The 9752-nt window shown below is 34.6% G+C and overlaps 1 long non-coding RNA gene across 1 annotated transcript; it reads left to right on the top strand.

The window, feature by feature from the left end:
* Positions 1–812: 812 nt before the first annotated feature.
* On the top strand, positions 813–2450 carry LOC110039579. The gene is made up of 2 exons (XR_002295540.1): positions 813–906; positions 980–2450. It is a non-coding gene; the product is annotated as an uncharacterized LOC110039579 (long non-coding RNA).
* The last annotated feature ends 7302 nt before the right edge of the window (positions 2451–9752 follow it).

Genomic DNA, 9752 nt, shown 5'->3' with positions numbered 1-9752 from the left:
TGGTGTATCAATCTGAACAACAAAGTCTGTGTGATAGTTGTGGTTTCAAGTCTAATGTTTTCCCTTCAGACTATCTTGATATTGTCATTTACTTTTTAAAGTGGAATGCTTCTCACCACCCTAAATAACTTGAAAAATTACAATGCTAGTTGATTGCTTGAAAACAAAAGTTAAAAATATTATATGAAGCTACATGTATTATTGGTTTCTATCCTCTCTCTCATCCATAAAAGAGTAAGAATAAAAATCACCTCTTTGTTGAATATTTTAATTTATTTTTTTCTTTAATTGACGCTAAAAATATTATTATTATTTATTTTTACGGGGAAGGAGTAATTAAGCCGGTTTAATAGGTCAAATTGTTGTTGGAAATTTTTTTTGGCAAATAATTAATTGAAACGATCGCCTGTTCAATTTAAACAGAAAACAGCTTTATCTTGCGATCCAACCGCCCTCCTTATTAAAATCATGCAAAATGAACGAACATGATTTTTTCGCACCTCGCTCTTATTTATATCCTTAACACAATAAATCAATGACGTAAGCAATGACGTAATTGTAAAGAGTCGGTCACGTAACGCATAATGCCCCCCTCGTTCTAATTTGGTAACGAATAAATGTAATTTTACAAATGAATATCCAACCTCTCTCAATGAAACCCATTCTACACCGTTGAATAGTTTGCCACGTGGAAGATGGTCAATTAACGGGGCTGTCACCAGCGCAAACATGAGCGTGGATTCATCGTAACCGTAAAACATAAACCGCACTCGAACAGCCGTTGATCTTCTGCATTGTCGTCAATAAATAGGGTCGGCTTCTTTGGATTGGAAACCGCCTCCTTCTCGGGTTTAGATCCCTGCGTTTCCGGAGGAGGTCGAGATTAGCTATCTGGCTTCTCTTAAGGTATGGATCTTCCTATGTTTGTTTTACTTCCTTCTTCTTTTACATCGCAGGGTATCTGATAGCTTACAAGCAGACTCGTGGTACGATTTCATGGGGAGAGGCTGGTTTTCCTCGGAGTTTCCAGATCTGGCGAGATCCGGTGATTTATTGAACGGGATGCGGCCGTTTTCTATCCCGGTGGAAGAAGGATGTCGTATTTACGAATCAGGTTGAGGAAGGCTTGTATACTTTGTTTCATGTAATACTGAGAAATATAGATAGGTGATCTACATGTGGATGATCGAGAAGGAACGAGAGCTTGGATTGTGGATGAGGTAACGGATGATGTGCTATATGTTATCCGATAGATGTTGTCATCCCGGCCTTTGCCATGTTGGGTGCGCTCGCATGGCAGGCCAAACATCCTTAATAAAATTAATCTTTTTTGGGGGGGTGGGGGAATCGTACGGGGTGTTTTTGAACCCTGGGTTCTCCCTTGTGCGTCGTCTCTTTAGTTATGCCATGCTCTCTGCAACTCTGGTCTTCTTACTACGAGCTCGCAGCTAATGCTCTCTTCTCAACCAACTGACATACATCGTGTGAGGTAAATTTAAACAAGCTTTAGTTACTACTATCTGCAAATCTCAGCCGTTAATCAAAGAGTTTTATATAAAAATTAAAGGTTTCTAATGATCGGCCAAACATTTCAATGGCGTAAATTTCTTCTCCGAAGGTACTAAATCACGAACTCATTCTATCTATTAAGCGAATTATGAATTCCGGCTCCATCACACCAACAGTAATTTTATTTTTGAGATGTTTTTTTGCGATCTGTTGCAGCCCGAAAGATCTGTTGAGATCTACGAAAATTCAAGAAGATTAACAGTTTTAAGAGCATAAATATTGAAGTTGAAATCAGCTTTATTAAGATTTTTAAATGAATTTAAAAATTACTTCTTACGGAACTATGAAGAATTTCTTCGCTCAGTAACAAAAGTTATGATTTAAACATTATCGAATTACTTCATGCAATTTATTTATGGTGTTTTTGACCCAAGATAGTTTGCTGTATTGGCGAGGTGTATTTTGCTGTTTTTCTTTTAACTTGTAATCTAAATCTGTTGTACAGGGATGTGACTATAAGATAGTGTTTCATTTCATGACATGCAAATAATATATGTAATACTGTCTCTAAAGTCTAGTTTTTTTTATATTTTTCAATGGAGTACCTGTCGGTAGTTTTTTGGCAAGATTTCTCCTCAAGCAGATGGTAAGTGCTGCTGCTGAGTACCGGAGTGTTGGATGTGCTGCTGCTGCTTGGACATACTCAAAATATTCATGGGGTGGTAGAAGTTGATGCTCGCAGATAAGGAGCGGAAGGGATTTTCAGTTCTGAAGCTTTATATGATCGATTGATCGTTTTGGTTGATTTTAATTTCTTTTCATTCTTTAATTGTTTAATTTTATTTATTTTTTCTTAAACATTTTCTTAGTTATTTCATGCGGCGTGATGCTGTTTTAATTTGTTATTTTAGCGATTGTTAGTTAATTTTTTAAACGGCTAATTTTTACTATTTTCAGCATTTTGAGTTTTTGTATTCAGACATTTGTAAATTTTTCGCTGCTTCAATTTGGTTTACTTCCATCTGTTGCAATTTTCGGATTGTGCAGCATATACTGCTACTAGTATTCTTGTTATTTGCATTACTATTTTTGAGTGTAATTCGCACAGCTCAAGTATTTGTTTATTTATGCGTAAAATCAAATTGTAGAGATAGTTGAATGAATGGTGTAATTTAATTATGTATTTTAAAAAAAATGCTTTCACTATGTATAATATTATATTTTTTTTGTATTCGTTATAATTAATTGTAAACAAGCTCGTGATTCTAAAATTTAATAAGATAATTTTAATTTATTTAATGTGCAAATTGCAGTAACTACGTATAATAGTGCGATATAAATTTAGGTTTCCCTGTCAATTTCTTGTTCTTTTCCGAATAAAGATGAAAATGCTACTTAAATGCAACTTGTTTTAAGATTAACTTCTTAAAGAATACGTGACTAACTCCTCCCTTTCAAATTCTTGTTGCCTACAAGTAAATACTACTTGAATACGAGTGGTAGTCTTATACAAGTTGTATTCAAATTCTTGTTGCCTAGGGTAAAAATTTCTTTACATTTTACGTTAAAGCTACGTATTCCTTAAAATGAAAAATTTATCTAAGATTCTTATTTGACTTGTTTTTTGTTTTTTTTTACGTTAAAAACCTAGGCGATGCTTACGTTATTCAATTTATTTGTAGTAAAATTAAATCCGTAGTTATTTTTGCTAAAAGTATAATTTCAAACAAGAATCGTAGTTAAAGTAATTTTTCACTAGATTTAAAAAAAAAAAAACGAGCAATTTGATTAATTTTAGTCCCACGCAGCTTAATTTAAAAAATTAGTTTTAGATTAATAATTCTGAAGGCGACGCACGCAGCTTAATTAAAAAAATTTAAAATTTTTTTGAATTTTAATTGGATATGCTATGTTTCCCTTCTCCATGTCAAGTGGATTGCGGTCTCACGCACTAATTTAATTTTAGGTAATTATTACCAGCTTATTTATTATTTTTGATTTTGTACATTTTTTACGAAATGAAATTCATATATCTAGAAAGGGTCTCATGGTCTCATGTTCATCAAAATGAACAATGTTAAATTCTTTTCTTAAACCCTATTGATAAATGTTTTATTACTATTAATATTGTTCTTTTTATGACTGTTTTATTGGTTATTATTTTTATTTTTTTAACATAATTTTTTCTGCTATTCAGTTTTCAATAAATAATTATGGCGTTAACTATTGAAGCAGTTCTTTTTTAATTTGCGTTTTTTTCTGCTATTCAGTGTTCAGTAAGATGCGTAATTAAATATTCAGTGTTCAATGAATAATTAATATTGAAGCAGTTCTTTTTTCTGCTATTCAGTATGTCTGGTATAAAAATTACTCCTGCTTAAAAAACCCTAGCTATGTTTTTGTTGTAGACACTTGGATCTTGGTCTTTAAGCTCAAAATGGTAAGAGCGCTCAAAATTTGGGTGGCAAACGTTTGCCACCCAGTTTGAGAGGGTGGTGGTTCGATTCCACCAAGATCATATTGTATGAAGTTTGCTTATGCTACTGCTTTATTGCTAATTAAAAAATATCAAATATAAAAGAAAACGGAACTCATCTTATAAGATAAACAAAGGGGGAGCACAGGTATAAAGTTCGACAACCTTGGCAGCCATTAAATTTCCCCCTTGGTCTGAAGTATTTTTCTCCAGCGCAAAGACAGAACTGATGAGTCTTTTTTTTTATATTGCTAAAAGTTTGTACTTTGCATCCATTACTCTCTCAATTCTAATACCACCATTTTTAACTTTCAAGGTGGCTTGTACATAAAAAATTGAAATTCAGGTGTTAGATATGTAAATACAAAAGATCAAAATATGTATTTAAATCTTCTATTAACTTGATTGTGACCATATTCAATGTCAATCAGTGGTTGTCTCCGATATGACGTGTAAAAATTATACATAATTGTATTGATCTTTATACAAGTTGTAAAAGAGGAATCTTATAATGTGGAAAGATAATTTCATGACATTTAACTAAGTTTTTTGAGTGTTTTAATGTTTTTTCCTTTTTTTTTTTTTTATTGTGTAATCTGTTCATACAGGCTAATGAAATAGATTTACTGTTAATTCTACATCCGCTGAAGGACATTGGGTTTTTTCAAAAGCTATGAATCTGTTTTTTTCTGATAATTGCTATGTTTGGATAAGTTTATAGACGTTTATAGGTCTAATTTTATTTCTTCTCATTTTTTTTTAATTAATGTCAGTATGCTTTTAGGGTCTGTTTGGGGCAGCTTGTACGTTTTAGGATAAATTGGTTATTTTGAAACGTGGCCAACGACCTGTTTTTAGTGTAAAAATTTAAATCAACTCCGCTTAGGTTGGACTTGAATCGAGTCAATTTCATAAACATGTTACTTGCATGCATTTGCTCGTGTGTGCATGAGTGTGTATATTTGTAGGATTACGAATTTCCTCCATCAAATAATTTTTTTCTCAAGTTGGGCTTGAGCCAACATTAACAATATGCTTTATGCATGCATTTATCAGCGAACTATATTTTGGCTTATGTATGGCTATTTTGGCAAACTTCATATTTTGTATAAATTACACGTCAGGCTTTCATGAAAAATGAAAAAGGTGCATTCTAGTACTCAAAAAGTTAAAGATGATATTATTTAAAACACGTAGAAAAATTTGGGTGGTATATATGTAAATAACACACGGTAAGTGTTAGATACGGTAAGTGTTAGATATGTAAATGCATAAGAATTAGATAAGCAAGAAGAGGGATAAGATAAGCAGCATAGAAGAACAGCAGAATTCATATCACATCACATTTCCTCCCTTTCTCAACGACGATAACAAATGTTCACAATGGAATAGCTTTCAACACTTCTGACTTTGGATCCGTTTTGGGGCAGTTTATAAGTGTGGGTGGCGTTTTCGGCGTTTTGAAAATGCCGCCCTACCGTTTGGTTAGCACTTATTGAGAGATTATTTGAAAATGCGTTTTTGAATTCCTAAAACACGCATACCGCGGGCGGCCCCGCGGCCTGCGTTTCGCGATAAAAATTTACGCAGCCGTGACCTTGCCCTTTTTTCATTCGCCTCTCGCCTTTGCCTTTCTCCTTCGGCTCTCCCGCGACCTAGAGCGACCTCTCTCGTGACCTAGAGCTTCGCCTCTTTTGGTCGTCCGAAGCCGGATCTTCTTCTCTCGATCCCGTCACCATTATGTATCCTGGCTTCTCCGTTCGAAGCCGGATCTTCTTCTCTCGATCCCGTCACCATTATGTATCCTGGCTTCTCCGTTCGAAGCCGGATCTTCTCCGTTTGAAGCTGGATCTTCTCCGTTTGAAGCCACATCTTCTCCGTTCGAAGTTGTTGCTTCCTCGCTGCCGTCACCATTCTGTATCCCGGCTTCTCCGTTAGAAGCAGGATCTCCTCTGTTCGAACTCGTTGCTGGGCGCAGAAGGGAAAGGTCTTGCGGATCCAGGCCTCGCTTTGATTGCACATCGTTGTTCTTCGAAGGTAAATATTCGATCCTGATTGCTTTGAATTTGTATTTCGAATCTGTTTACATCCATAAAAAACTAATCTCTTGTTTCCATTTGCATATACAGAAGTTTGTTTTTAAGGCATACCATATGAGTTGGATTTTTTTATACATATGTACCCTTAGTTGTAAGAGCAACATAGGGTTAGAGTGAGAAAGTATGTACAAAACTTTCAAATATTATTGTCTTATTTATTTTAACAATCAGCAGAAATAATTGGAGGAATTTTGTAGTCGAACTCGTATAGTTTAGTTTTGGTCTAATGTTTTGATTCCGAGAGTGTCGATGATGATGATGCTGATGCACCTATCAAATCAAATATTTTGTTAGTATTGTACTCTATATCAAGTATGGATGGTTGGTAAAGTTGTATGAAAAGATAGTTCACGTGCATTATTGACTCTTTTGGTATTGCTAATTATTAGTTTATGTTTTTTTGCTCTAATTTACATGCACTCAATTTGTTTTGAAGAAGAATTAATCCAAATTAGGAGCTTTGCAACGATTTCTAAGAAGCTATGTTTCCTTTTATAGTTTTTTTTTTTTATATATATATATATGAAAGATTGCTAATACTTTTGTGTTGTTCGGTAGTTTCAACTAAAGTTTTATGCCTCATAAATATGATATGGTATTATTCAAATATTTATCATTTTGTGTTTTGATTGCTTACACTTGTAGCTGAAAATATTGTTGTTCTTCTCTTTAGGTAAATCACTTCTGTTTTATAAACACCAGCTACTAATATTATTCTTTGTGTTATGTCAAATTAAAATAACTCTTAGAATATGGAATTGTTGTTGTATTTTTTTGTTTCTCTGTATAATTACTTGTTTAGTGATTTTTTTTGTCATGAAAAGAAATATTTTGTGTTTATCCATTAATCTGACAGAATTCAATGAGTAAAGCTAAAGAGGCTGGAACATCAGCCATGTGGGATAGAGAAGTCACTATGATCATAGAGAAGCTACTATGATCTTTTGTGATTTATGTATGAGGGAGGTTGAGGCGGGAAATAGACCCACTACATTTTCTAACAAAGAAGGGTGCCGAAATATCTTAGTTAAATTCAAAAAAATGACTGGAAGAGATTACGATCACATGAAAATGAAAAACAAATGAGATCAGTTAAAGAAGGATTAGAAACTATGGAAAAAACTCAAAAGGGGATTGTTTTCCGTTTTAATTTTCTCTTTTTTTTATTTTTACAAGGAGTCGCCAGCTTGTCGATCGTGGTATACTTCCCCCATTTTAATAAATCTCCCTCTCGAACCATATAAATGATTCGAAGACGCATTGATGCAGTCCGTTTCGTCATTCAGGGTCGTTTGGGCCATTTTCCGAAGATTTTGCCCAAAACAATAATTCACACATTTTTACTCCGCCCGCGAAGTCGTAGCGAAGTGAACATCCCCCGTAAGTGAAATCAACGTTTCGGACGCACTCGCGTGGTCCGTTTTGTCGTTCGAAGTCATTCGGGGTCATCTAGACCACTTTTTCGTTGATTAGGCAAAAAAAATGATAATCTGCATATTTTAAGCCCGCGCGCGAAATTGTGGTGCAACGAGCGCCTTTTTTAACTGGAATCGACGTTCCGAACTCACTCGTGTGGTCTGTTTTATCTTTCGGGGCAATCTGAACGAGCTCGCTGGTAATCCGGTCAATTCGAGCCAATTTCATGCGCGACGCGACGAATAATATTTTTGGGCCCGATCGAAATCGTCTAATGTGCCTAATGCTGACCGGCCTTCGCCCAAGCGAAATTCAAAGCCTAGCAAAATGAACCCGGTTACGTGCCCCTCAACACGTGTCGGTGGGTCCAAAGTAGATGTCTCGCACTGCAGGGGTCAATACGTGCATCAAGCAACGTTTCTTAGTGCTCGAACGAACATCATACACTCGTGACATCAAAAACTGATGCCAACTGGGATCAACGGGAATGGGCTGGGATCCATTTAAGCGCAAATTGGGCATGACAAGTTTTGTTTTATTTTATGAAGCCGACTGATTTTTCTCTGTTTTTATGGCTTTGGGAGTTATTTTTTGAGATATTTTATGCATCTATTTCAGACTTAATGCATTTTCTTTATAAGAGATGATTCTATTCGCATGTTATGAATTCCTCAAAGGAAAAATATTTGAGATGATTTATAAGTTTTCGGGTACAGTTTAAGAGAGAATTTGGAATGGATGTGGTTTTTTTTTTTTGATATGAAAGCATCTAAATTTTGTAAGCAATCTATATGTAGCTTGGATGGCCCCATGCTATGTATGTAACTTGGATGGCAACCGCTACATTAGTGCTACATATGATCCTTCTTTCATATGTATGTAGCTTGGACTCCTGTATAATGTTAAAAGGATACTTTTTTAGGTGCTTTTTATTGAAAGCATCCAAGGAGCTGTTGGAGGAACAAATATATGGATATATGCAATATTTAGCTTCTTGTAAAGTTTTTATTGATGTGCAGTATTTAGCTTCTTGTATGCTCGTCACCTAAACAAATATACATATGAGTGCAGATTTTGTCTGATTGTTTATGCATTTACATTATTACATACAAGCGAACCAATTCCTATATCATAATAATTAAAAAAAAGAGCTACAACTGGGAGAGCTTAAATTTTTATTCCTTCTTTAAACCATATATTAAAGTAGACTCAGCATGATTTCTTAGTTGAATCACATATGAGTTGGATTATTTTGTATAGTGTTTTTAGAAGTTGTTGAAGTCCTCCATTGTGGACGCGAAGCTTTGGATTTGTTGGTTGAAGGGTATTAGACTCACCTGAGTTCATAACATAAGCATATGGTGCGAGTGAGTTAGTTGTTGATTAGAGTGGGGCATTACCTACATACCATCCTATTCTTTTGTATTTACGTATCTAACATCTATACTTTGTTTGGCACAGTTTTTGCCAATCAATTCTAATTGATGTTGTAAAGAATCCATTGAGAGCTAAAATACATGTCGTGTTGGAAGGGAATTCTGACCCAGTTTTTCTTTCTGAAGGCTACTAATTTTTCCATTATTTGTTTTTGTGTTTTGATTCCAAGGAATAGCAAGTACCAAAGGAAGAACTAAACCTATTTTCCTATTTACTATTTGTTGTGAACTGTAGAATAGGACCGTTTGCTTTGTCACATTCTTTTTTTTTTATTGAAAGATTTACATGCATACCACTCGATTCTTCTGTATTCATTAATGACAGAATTACATAGCCGAGCTTCAGAAAATTGCCAATGTTTTAAACAATGATATCAACTTTAAAAAAGAAATTTATGTTGATTATTGTTGTAGTGAAATTGGAAGCATCTAAAGTATGATTATGGAAGCATCTAATGCTGAATCATCTAATGTTGATTTATAAGCAATCTATATGTAGTTTGGATGGCCCCATGCTATGTATGTAGCTTGGATGGCAACCACTACTATGGTATGACCCATTGTGGTCGAAATTAGGGTATGTTGGCCGAAATTTTGGATGGTTTCAATTTTGATTCTTTTGAAATCAAACTAATGCTGAAGCTGTAATCTATTTTTAGTTTCATTTTTATGGTTGTGAAGTTGTATTCTATTTTGTTTCATTGCAAAATACTGCAATAAGGTCTATGCAATATTGCTGAAGCTGTAATACAAGAGCAATGCAGTACATGCTCCGTTCTCTGTATGCAGTGGCGGCCTCTTCGTTTGATTTTTAAT

This window comes from Phalaenopsis equestris, unplaced genomic scaffold (genome assembly GCF_001263595.1).
Source record: "Phalaenopsis equestris unplaced genomic scaffold, ASM126359v1 Scaffold000002, whole genome shotgun sequence".
NCBI lineage: Eukaryota > Viridiplantae > Streptophyta > Magnoliopsida > Asparagales > Orchidaceae > Phalaenopsis > Phalaenopsis equestris.
Note: the sequence above shows the minus strand (reverse complement) of the source record. Positions and strands in the feature narration are given on the sequence as shown.